General features: G+C 41.7%; 1 non-coding gene across 1 annotated transcript; it reads right to left on the reverse strand.

Annotated features, from left to right (window-relative positions):
- Nucleotides 1-6,089: 6,089 nt before the first annotated feature.
- On the reverse strand, nucleotides 6,090-6,195 carry LOC145618824 (small nucleolar RNA R71). Its single transcript, XR_014108060.1, has one exon. It is a non-coding gene; the product is annotated as a small nucleolar RNA R71 (small nucleolar RNA).
- Nucleotides 6,196-12,639: the final 6,444 nt, after the last annotated feature.

Consider the following 12,639-nt stretch of genomic DNA (forward strand, 5'->3'; position numbering starts at 1 on the left):
GTGAGGAAAAGGGTGTAGAGATGGATGTTCCAAAAGAGAGTTTGCATTTTGAACCTCCTTTCCAACTTGAATTTTGTTCCATTGACCCTTTACATGGAGTTGAAGAGAAACTAAAATGGTTGACTTCTCTTAATTTTGAGGAAACATTAATTCAAGTTAAGAAGGATGGGACATTGCAATTTTTGAAGCGTGGAGAAGTTGTGAGGAGAGAGAGTGAGGATGAGAAGGATGAAGTAGTCTCTATGGGAGATTGGATGTTTGAGGGTGATGAGAACCAAGAGGTTTTGAGTGTTGAAAAACCAATTGAAGAGTCCATTTACCCACCCACCTCCCTTGATTGCAATTTCATCCCCCCATTCCTCAATTTTGAAGACCAACCTTCTTCCACCCCATCTCCTTTGCATGATGACCATGGTTTCTTTGAGGGCGAGGCTTTGAGCTTTGATGAGTGACATTTTTGGCACTCATTTGGTTCCTTTTTGGATGATTTTTATTTCTTTTTATCTCTCTTTTCTTTAGTTTCCCTTGGTTTTATTCTTGTTTTCCTCATTTTATGCTTTTTGTAGTTTATTTCTCTTTTTCATGTCTTTTTCTATTTTATTTGTTACTTTTCTCTTTTACTTGCTTTTTATCTTTTGCTTGTAGGTGGTAATCGATTGTCCAAGAATTCCCGAGCCTCCTCTCTACGATTTTTCATTGCTTTTATGCCTAGAGAAGGTGCAAGAAGTTTCATGTCAAAGGTGGATCCAAGGGGCAAGCTTCAAGGCTTTGTTTCTGCCCACCTTGTCCTCCATCATCATCATCCTAGGTGCGTGCATCACTTGAGCTAGGACGAAGAGAAGAAGGGAAGGAAACCCAGCTATGTGCGGGCGCAAACAGGGAGTATGCGGCCGCACATTGGTCGTGTGCGGCCGCACACCAGGTGCGTGCGGGCGCACATGCCTGGGTGTGTCCCGTGCGCACCTTTCTCCCTCCTCCGAGCGCCCGCACTTATGAGGGTCTATTTTTGGGCGTCATTACCGACCTCCTCCTTGTATATATAGTTATTTCTACCTATTTTTAGAAAAGGAAGTTTTAGATTGAATTAGATAGTTAGTTTTTGGAGAAGTTTTAGAGAGAGAAACTCAAGAACTAGAGAGAGAAACTCATGATCTTTGGTGTTTGTTCAAGAATTCATCATTGTATTTGATCTTTTGATCAAAGATTTGTAAGGATCTTCTTCTTAATCTCAATTCAAGTTTGATTTTAGTTGATTTCATTAGTTTTTCATGTTGTTGATGATTGATTTGGTTATTGATTGAATTTTGATTGATTTTGATTGATTGTTGGTTTAATCTTTGAATTCAAGCATGATGATGATGAATTTGATGAATGTTATAGTTTTGATCTCCATTTCTATGGCTAGTGAGTAGTTCCCTAGCTAGGGAGATGGTGAAGCATGCTTGAATGATGGAATAGTGTAATTTGGGGATAATTGATGGAGTTGATGATATGATTAAATTGGTTGATTTTTCATGTGCATGTGTGTGATTAATTGAGGTTTGGCCATCTTTGATTAATACACTAGCTTGCATTGTAAGTTTGCTATGATACGGACCATTGATTAGTAGACTTGCAATTTCATGATTGAGGTGCTTTGTTATGTTCCCTAGTTAGTGTTTAGCATAGTTGACGCTAGTTAGACCTCTAGGTGAACCACCTTAGTATGCTCTTTTGGATACATGATAATTTTCCCTCATATCGATTGACTTAGTCGGTTTGATCTCCCAAATTACCAATTCCATTGTGAATGTATGTGGATCCATTGCCCTAGGGTTTTAGATCGATTAAATACAAGTTTGCATACCTAGTTTAGACCTAGTTCTACTTCAAACCCCTTTTGTTTCCGAAATAGCTTGATCTAGACTTCGTGCACTTAACATCATTCCCTTGGGATTCGACCTTGACTTGCCGCTACACTATTAGGGGTTGGTTAAGCTATAAATATTGTTTGATAGGGCGAGGTGGTAGCCCAACGACCTACCATTCTCCGCCACATCAAAATGGCGCCGTTGCCGGGGAATGGTGCTTGAGTGTATGTTGTTTTTGAGTCTATTTCATTTTTGATAAAATACAAAAAGATTTTGTTTCTCTAGGCTACATTTGTAGCCGTGCTACTAACATTTTTGTGTGAGTTTTGCATGCATAGAACCCGTGATCGTCCCCTTGTTCCCCTTGATCCGGAAATAGAAAGGACTATTTCGAGAAGAAGAGTGGATATTAGATCTTTGGCTTATAGCTCTTCGAGTGAAGAAGAAATTCAAGAAGAAAAAGGAATGGGTGAACATCCTAGAATAGCCTTGAAGGAGCTTGGAGTGCCCGGGGCATATAGATTTGAAAGTGGAATTGCCCGGAGCTTCGAAATCCGTCCGGCAATGATCGCCTTGATCGAGAGAAGGCAATATAGTGGGGCTAAGAATAAAAGCCCATTGAACCAATCAATCAATCAATCAATCAATCAAAGCCTTAATCCCAAAAGTGGGGTCGGCTAACATGAACCAAATTTGATTATTCCGTGTAGTCATCAACATAAATCTTTCTCCTCCATCCCTTACGATCCAAAACTTCATCCTCACGTAAATCCATGCACTTCATATCCTTCCTCACTCCTTCCAACCAAGTCATCTTTGGTCTCCCTCTTCCTCGTTTAATCCCTCCATGGTCCCACTCTTCCACTCTTCGCACCGGTGCACCCTCGGGTCTCCGTCTTACATGTCCAAACCAACACAGACGATTTTCCCTTAATTTATCTACAATGCCCGCCACACCTACTTTCTTGCGAATAACCTCATTTCTGATTCTATCTCTTAAAGTGTTTCCACACATCCACCTTAACATGCGCATTTCCGTAACCTCCATCTTTTTAATATGCTCTTTCTTAGAAGCCCAACATTCTGTACCATAGAGCAACACTGGTCTTATGGCAGTCCTGTAGAATTTTCCCTTCAACTTTAAGGGAATGCTGCGGTCGCATAGCACTCCCGTGGCCGCTCTCCATTTAAGCCACCCTGACTTAATCCTGTGGGTCACGTCTTGATCAATGTCACCATTCTTCTGGATGATCGACCCTAGGTACTTAAAACATTCACTCATGGTCAAATCCTTTCCATCCAAACTCACCACTTCATTGCTTGTCCCCCTCTGAGTGCCAAAACGACATACCAAATATTCAGTCTTACTCCGACTTAGCTTAAACCCTCTAGATTCCAACCTTTGCCTCCATTGCTCCAACTTGACATTAACCCCATCCTTAGTCTCATCCACCAAAACGATATCATCTGCGAACAGCATACACCATGGAACCTCATCTTGAATTGGTCTAGTTAATTCGTCTAGAACCGTTGCAAAAAGAAAAGGGCTTAATGCAGACCCTTGATGCAATCCGATTGTAATAGGGAAATCTTTTGTCAACCCTCCGCATGTCCTCACATTTGTTGACACATCCCGATACATATCCTTAACTAGGTCTACATACCTTCGTGGGATACCTTTCTTCAACATTGCCCACCAAAGTATCTCTCTTGGCACCTTGTCATATGCCTTCTCTAAATCAATAAAGACCATATGAAGATCTTTCTTCTTTACCCTATAAAACTCCATCATTTGTCTTATCAAATGGATTGCCTCCATAGTAGATCTCCCAGGCATAAAACCAAATTGGTTATCTGAAATGCTTGTGCATGCCCTCAACCTTTGTTCAATCACCCTTTCCCACAACTTCATAGTATGGCTCATAAGCTTAATTCCTCGATAGTTAGAACAATCTTGAGCGTCTCCTTTGTTTTTATAAACCGGGACCAAGGTGCTCTTCCTCCAATCTTGTGGGATCCTTGTAGCCGTCCATATCTTGTTGAAAAGGTTTATTAACCAATCAATACCAATCTTACCCAAACACCTCCACACCTCTATCGGTACCCCATCAGGGCCAACCGCCTTCTTAGGTTTCATCTTCCTCAGTGCAATCTCCACCTCTACTCTCCTAATCCTTCGCACATACTCCATGTTGATTTCTTCATCACTCATAGAGGTATCTCCTATCACAACTCCATTACTTCCATTAAATAATTCATCGAAGTACCCCTTCCACCTGTCCTTGATGCCCTCCTCTTGCACTAGGACCATTTGGTTCTTATCTTTGACACACTTCACCATGCCAATATCCTTCCTTGCCTCTTGTCTTCTCTTTGCCATCTTATAAATGATCCTTTCTCCCTCCTTGGAATCAAGCTTTTCATAAACCTCCTGATATGCCTTTTCTTTTGCTTGGCGAACAGCTGCCTTTGCCTTACTCTTAGCCTCCTTATACGCTGCAAAGGTTTCATCACTCCTACATTTTCCTAAGGCTTGATAGCATTCCCTTTTTTGCTTAATTACTGCTTTCACCTCTTCATTCCACCACGAAGTATCTCTCTGTACCGAAGTTCTTCCCCTTACTTCCCCTAAGACCTCTTTGGCCACTCTTAGGAAACAGTTCTTCATTCGTAACCAGGTCATGTCCGGATCCACCTCTCCATCCCAATCCGCTTCTTCAATTACCTTTTCTGTAAAAACCTTAGCTTTTGCATCCCTTAGGGTCCACCATCTTATCCTTGGTTCTTCTTGTCTAACTTTTTTCTTCGCCTTCTCTTTCAGACGAATAGTCATTACCAATAGCCGGTGTTGGGTGACCACACTCTCCCCTGGGATAACCTTACAGTTTATGCAACTTTGTCTATCTATGCTCCTTGTGAGCAGGAAGTCTATTTGAGTTGCATTTGCTCCATTCCGAAAAGTTATCAAGTGTGAATCCCTCTTCTTAAACCAAGTATTAGCCAAAATTAAATCATATGATTGGGCAAAATCCATAATAGCTTCACCACCGGCGTCCCTCTGCCCATACCCAAAGCCTCCATGGACACTCTCATAGCCATCTCGGCTCGCCCCAACGTGCCCATTTAGATCCCCTCCAATATATAACTTCTCTGAGTGGTGGACACCCTGCACCACCTCGTCTAGGTCCTCCCAAAATTGTCGTTTCTCTTCTGCATCTAAACCCACTTGGGGAGCATAAGCACTGATAACATTCACAATCTCCTTGCCACATAGCAACTTCAGCCTTATCAACCTATCGTTCTTCCGATAGACCTCGATCACCTCTTTTGCCAACCTCTCATCGAGAACCACACCAACTCCGTTCCTAGCTCCACCATTCCTTGTTCTGTGGCTCGTTTCTTGCCCAACATACCATACCTTATACCCCAAAACCAAGCCTCGAGCTCCTTCTCCTGTCCATCTTGTCTCTTGGAGGCACATGATGTTCACGCGTCGTCTTTTCATTACTTCTACCAATTCTGCTGATTTTCCCGTAAGAGACCCCACATTCCAAGAACCAATCCGCAAACTAAATTCTTTTCTCCCACGCTCCCTCCTGATCCCAACTCCAAGTCCTTGATTATTTGACACCACAATTGGGCAATATGGCGCGTCGCTTCTGGGCGACGACCTAGCAACCCTTACATACTTATCACTGCACCCGGGTCTGGGAAGTGCAGCGCGTCGCTCAGTAGGGAACGCCCCAATGGCACGCCCTTGCTCATTTGACACCACACTCGGGCAATGTGGCGCGTCGCTTCTGGGCGACGACCTAGCAACCCTTGCATACTTATCACTACACCCGGGTCTAGGAAGTGCAGCGCGTCGCTGAGTAGGGAACGCCCCCACGAAAATATCTGTTTGGCTCATGTCATGGGATGTGACGAAGTTTTATACTGGCTGTCACTGGCCTACCGTAACCCTCCTCCTTTATCCAGGCTTGGGACTGGCAGCGGGAAACCCACTGGCGGAGTTTAAAAGCCCATTGAACCATTTGAAAGAATTTGAAAAATATTGCAACACTATCAAAGTCAATGGGGTCTCTCAAGAATTCATCCGCCTCAAGTTGTTCCCCTTCTCTCTAATAGGAAGATCTTTGGAGTGGCTAGACAAGGAGGTGAAGCCCAACTCCTTGAGAACTTGGGATGATGTTACAAAGGCTTTCTTGTCCCGTTTCTATCCCCAAAAGAAGACGGCGGAGGCAAGAGCCTTGATTCAAGGGTTCAAGCAAAGGCCAAATGAAAGTCTCTATGAAGCATGGGAGAGATTTAAAGAGTATCAACGGGAGTGCCCTCATCATGGAATCCCCACATACCAAGTGATCCAAATCTTCTATGGCGGTTTAAGTCCCCAAGGCAAATCATGCCTTGATGGAGGGGCCGGGGGCCCTATCATGAACAAAACCGAGGAAGAAGTTGTGGATATCATTGAGGATGTGGTGACATATTATAGGGATTGGCAAGATGGGGAGAGAGACTCTTCAAGCGAGCAATCTTCATTGTATTCGGTGGACCATCTCAATGCAATCAACAACCTTTCCTCTCAAATGACAAATTTAGGAAAGGAGGTCACCGCAATCAAAGCTAAGTTGGAGAGCACTTCTACCTCTTCTCAAGCTTCCAATCTTCCCTCCCAATTTAAGGGGAGAGGTACTCCTTCTAACTCTCAACCCCCTCCCTCTTCACATAATATGCCTTTGGGTTGCTTGTTTTGTGATGCATGTGGATCGTATGATCATGATTCAAGTGCTTGTCCTAATGAATGTGTTGATGAGTTTGACAATGAATGTGAACATGTCAATTTTGTGTCAAACAACAATGTTCAAAGGTTTGATAATCAAAAAGGCCAATGGAATAGGAATTACCAAAACCAAGGCAATTTTGACAACTATAATCATAATGGTGGTTATAGGAACCAAGGGAATCAAGGTTCTCGTGGTAACAATAACCAAGGTTATAGTAGCCAAAATCAAGGCCAAAATTATGGTAATCAAAATCATAATTATGGTAATCAAAACCAAGGTTATGTGAATCATAACCAAGGTAATGGAAACCATAATCATGGTGGTGGTAACCATAATCAAGGTTATGGTTCAAATCAAAATAGGAGTAATTGGAACAACCAAGGAAGGGGAAATTTTCAAAACAATTCTCAAAGAGGTCCCCCACCCGGTTTTGCTCCAAAGACTCAAAATGAAAATTCCTATTCACAACCTTCTTCTCCTAAGACAACTTTGGAAGAGTTGATTGATAATCAAACCAAGATCATTAACACCTATATGGCGGTTAGTGATAAGAAATTCAATGAGATGATGACTCACAATAAGATGCTTGAGACTCAAATCACTCAATTAGCAAGCACAATTAAGGATTTTGCTAGTCCTTCATCTTTGCCTTCCCAAGGTGTTGAACCAAAGAAACCCGTGTACTCTATAGCCACTAGTGGTGGATTTGATTTTGATGAGGGAGTTTCTTGGTCAAAGGAGGAAAGAGATGAGTGTGTTGCTAAGGAGAATGAAGAGGAAAAAGTTGAGTCTAAGGAATTCTTTTGTGAGGTTGACAAAAGAGAAGAGTGTGTTGATGAAAGGATGAGTGAGATAGAGAGAATTCCCGATCTTCCATATCCCCAAAAATACTTGAGATTTAAAATGGATGAGCAATTTGGGATATTCCTTGAAGCTTTTAAGGATGTTCATGATTCTACACCCCCTACCGAACCAATTCCCGACATGCCTAAGTACTCCAAGTTTGTTAAGGAGATCTTAGAAGAGAGAGAGGATTTTGATGAGGGTAGTTCGGTGGATGGAGGGAAGTGCTTTAGTGCTCTTATCCATGGTGAACTCCCAAGGAAGATGGAAGATCCGGGGAATTTTTCAATCCCTTGTCAAATTAAGGAAATGCTTTTTGAAAATGCTTTGTGTGACCTTGGTGCTAGTGTTAGCATTATGCCTTACTCGGTTTTCAAGCGGCTTGATCTTGGTGAGCTTCAACCATCCAAGATAACACTTCAATTGGCCGACCGTTCTATTAAGCTTCCTAAGGGAAGAATTGATGATGTCCCCTTAAGGATCGGAGAGTTTGTTTTTCCGGTGGATTTTGTTGTTCTAGAGATTGAGGAAGATGAACATATTCCAATCATCTTAGGGAGGCCTTTCTTAGCTACCTCGGGAGCTTTAATAGATATAAAAGGAGGTCAAATTACTTTGAGGTGTGGGAATTTAGAAGAGAGATTTAAGTTGAAACCTATGCATGAGTCTTTGTCTTGTGTTCAAGATATTGCATGTGCTAGTCTTTCTCATTCCATTAATGATATATGCATGGTTGATTCTTCCACTAACAATGTTTTTGAGTTTGTTGATGATGCTTGTGCAAGTATTGATGTTGTTAGTGAAGAAGAATTTGAGATTCAAGAGCCAAAGGATGAGAAAGATATTGGTTTTCCAATTTGGTTCAAACTTAATCCTCATGAGGAAGAGAAAGCTTCCATGACAATGGATGTTGAAGTCGAGCCAAAGAAAAAGGCTCGTGACTCTAAGAAGGCAAGAAAAAGGAAGAATTTGAAAAGTGAAAAAGAAGAATTTGAAAAGAAGTTTGTGAGAATTTCATCAAGCAACAATGAGAAGTTGCCAAAGGTTGAAGAAAAATTTGCTCTATCAACCACCTTGAAGAGGGTGGTATTCTTTGATCCTCCGTGATTAGGAGGAAGGGTCGAGCTTAGGACCTTAAGCAAGCGCTTCCCAGGAGGCAACCCGGAGTTTCTAACCTTTCTCTTTGATTTTTGATTTTTCTCATTTTTGTTTCTTTTATTACTTTGTCTTTTCTTTTACTTTTCTCTTTATTTGGATTTTTAGGATGTTCGTTTGTGGGATTGGAATTCAACAAGCATGCATGATGATGGAAGGTGTTCATGGCACAAATCAAATTTTGTTCGATTTCAATCGAAATTTGAGGTAAAAGGGTAAGAATTTTTAGAAAGGTGAGATAGGAAATTCATATTTTGAATAATGGAGGAAATTGATACTTGGTGAATTTTTGAGGTGTGCACATGAATTTTCAACTTTGAGGACTTTGAAAATAATTTTTGCTACTGCCTATGTTGTTCCTCATCACCATCATGATTCATGTGCGCACCCAAATAGGCAGTAAGTATCAAATTTTTGAGAAATAAAAAAGGAAGGAGACGACACAGTATGTGCGGCCGCACACAAGGCTTGTGCGGGCGCACAGCCTGCGTGTGCGGGCGCACACCAGCCCTGTGCGGCCGCACATGGGCTGGACGAGCATTATTTCTCTTCTTCCTCCTTCTTTCCCTTCATTTCCTCCATTCCCCTTCCTCAAGCTCACGGCCTTACCTCTCAAACCCTCCTTGTGCGCACCTCCAAACCTCCCATTCACCATCTAAATTCACTAATTTCCTCACTAAAATCACTCCTTTTTCACTCAAAATCACTCACAAATCTTTCTACACTACAAATTCCTCACAATTTGACCCAAATTTCACTCACTCTCTCTCCTACACATTGTGGCCGAAAATTTGGGGGTTTTGTGTGGAGTTGGAATTGCTTGCTCAAACTTGGTTTATCTTGCTTCTTTGATGGTATAATCACTAATCCTTGCTTTAATTTTCTCAATTATATCATAAATTTGCATGATTTACAATTTTGTATGAGCATGAATAGTGTAGTATTGATTTTGTGATTTTTGATGATTGTTCTTGATTTTGGTTGTGAATTAGTGATGATTGTTGATTGATTTTGCATGACATTGTGTTGTTTGTTGATTTTGTAGAAATTTTCATCAATTTTGGTTGAATTCTTGTGAGTTGAAATTTTGGAAAGTTGGTAGCAAGTGGTGATTTTGGAATTGGCTTTGTGTTTTGCTCTTGGATTGATTGAAAGGAATTTTTCTTGGTACATTGGTATTATTGATTGGTTTGGATTTGGTTTGGTTGAAAGAAATTGTGGAATTGGAAGTTTCGTGATTTTGGTAGTAAGCGTTGAATTTGGGTGTGGTGTTCTTGGTTCTTTGGTTGATTACTTGATTGGTTGTTGGTGATTTCTTATACCTCTCAAAATGTCTAAATACCTCAAGAAACTCACCAAAAAGCGAAAAACCGATGTTAGCATCGAAGAGCCTCCCCGCCCAAGTACCTCCTCTAGGCCTAGTACATCTTCTAGGCCTAGCACTTCCAACCCATCTTCAACTCAAACACGACCTCTAACCTCTCTTCCAAAAAAGAAGAATTTCACCGATAAACAAAAAGCCTTTTACCAAAATCTCAAAGATGAAAGAACCCTCAAACAAACCCGCCATTACTTTCAACCCGATATGTTGAAGTTGGGGATCGATGATGATGTGCGGTCATTACTTTTGAACTTGAGATTGGGGACTTTCATCGCCGATGCTTACCGCACTTACAAGGAGCCTACCTTGGAATTCTTGGCTACCTTGGAACTAGTACCCATTGGAGGGGTATATAGAGTGCGGTTCCAATTATTCAACCAAGTTTTTGACCAATCTTTGGAGGAGTTCAACGCTGCTTTGGACTTTGATCCCCATGGGGATATTATTAACGTTGAACACTTCATCTTCCCGGATTATGATCAAGATTCTTGGTGGGAAGACATCTCCGGTGGTAGTGAGTTCATTGCCAACAAGGCCAAGATCTCAGACGTGTTCCAACCTTGCCTTAGGGTTGTGCATCGTCTATTGGGCTATGTCTTGTTCCCCAAGCAAGAGATGGGGAAATTGAGCAAATTGGAGCTCAAGGTACTTTGGCTTTCTACTCGCCCGGAGTTTGTGGGCCGGTTGAACTTGGGCTACATCTTTGCCCAATATTGCTTCGAACTTCGCAAAAGAAGGTCGGGAGAGATCCCTTGTGGGGGTATGGTGACTAGGCTTGTGACTCGCCTTCGCCTCAATGATTATCTTCCATTTTGTAGGGAGATAGGGGATGCGGCTTCCATCTATCTTGATATGCAACAATTGGGCCAAATCCAATTTATCTCCAAGGGTTTCAGTGAAGGGAGATATGAGTGGCTAAGGGGCAACGAGCATTGGTGCTTCTTGCCTAACCCTCGCTTGACCTCTTTGGCTAGGATTGCCAACAATGTTTGGCATGTTCCAAGGTCCTTCCGGCATCCCAATTTTGATTCCGAGGAGGATGAAGAAGAAGAAGATGAAGAAGAACAACAAGATCAACAACAACAACATTTCTCTCCATACCAACAAGCTTCCCATGAGCAAGAGCAAGAGCAAGGGCAATATGCTTTTGCCAATGATGACTTGAGAGCTCTTAGTGAGCAAATGAGTGGATTGAAAATCCACATTGATGGCATGTATGATCAAGACTTTGGGGCACTCTATGACCAAGTAAGAGATATTCAAGAAGTGCAACAAGGTATGTTTTCACAACAACAACAACTTTATGATATGGAAGTTAACCGTGGGAACATCACTCCCCCGGTTAACTATCCATATTTCTCGCCCCAACAAGGTCCTCTACCTTCGTTTGGGCATCCTTATTGGTCGGGGCCTTCTAACCCCGACACCGAGCGTCGCTATTACCCGGATGAGCATGGAAACTATGATTACAAGGCTCCGGGTGGTAGTGACTATAGGGGGGATCCTAACTACCCCCATGTCCATCCCAACCACCCTTTTGAGCTCACTTTGCCCGATAGCTACACCCCTCTTGCTCCTTGGCAACAAGATCTTTTCAAGGGGCATTATGGGTGGCCCGATGGGTACACCGGAGGATGGGAGCCTTACCCTCATCCCTTCGATGACCCCGAGCGCAACAGAGACCCCGATGGGGCCGGGCCTAGTGGGAGTGGTGGTGGTGGTGGTAGTTATTAGTTCCCTTTTAGCTTCTCATGCTTTTTACCTCCATCCCTTATATTTTTGATACTTACTTTGTTTTGATTTGGGATGTTGAGATGTATTTTCTATCTAGCTTGGGGGAACTAGTTACTTGCTCGGTGACCTTGTTGTTGATGTGTACATATCTTAGTTGCTTGCATGTTTATTTTCTTTCCTCTTTTTGGTTTCCCCACTTTTCTTGATCTCTAGGCTACTTTCCTTGTAGCTAGCTTGTTTGCCCTATTCGCTTGGATGATTGTTGTTTGTGGAGATTCTTTGCTTGACATGTTGTTGTTGATAATCTATCCCTTAAATCCAAATCCCTCAATCCAAATCCCTTTAATCCAAATCTTGTAGTTTAGAGTAGTTCTTTAGTTAGTTTAGTTTTAGCTTTTTCTTTCCCTTAGTTGTATATATTTCTTGCTTTGTTTATTTTCTTTTATTTGTTGTTTTCTTTTCTTTGTTTTGAAGTTACTAACCATTTTCTTTGTTCATAGTTTCTTTTATTTCTTTTTCTCACTTGGTTCCTTGAAGAGCTTATGGATATGGAATGCTACGAGGTGGTTTCTTATTGCTTCGTTTCTTTTGCTATGCTTGGAATCCCGGTGAGACCTTTCTTATTTTTCTCTTTATTTTCCTTGGTTGCATAGAATAGGATTAGTTTAGGAGAAGTTGAATGGTTCGAGGATGGATGCTTGTTAACACGTAATGTGTTTGGGATCGGTGACTTTGTTGTCTATCGATCACTTGTTTGTCGATTGGGATTTTTATGTGTTTAACATGCTTTCTAGACCTTTGCATGATTTTCTCCTATGTTTTCCTTTCCTATGTCTCCATTTTCTTTTCTTTTACTTTCTTTTATTTTACCTTTTTCTCTTATTTTCTTTTA

The sequence above is a fragment of the Chenopodium album genome, chromosome 26, assembly GCF_948465745.1.
Source record: "Chenopodium album chromosome 26, dcCheAlbu1.1, whole genome shotgun sequence".
In the NCBI taxonomy this organism is placed as follows: domain Eukaryota; kingdom Viridiplantae; phylum Streptophyta; class Magnoliopsida; order Caryophyllales; family Amaranthaceae; genus Chenopodium; species Chenopodium album.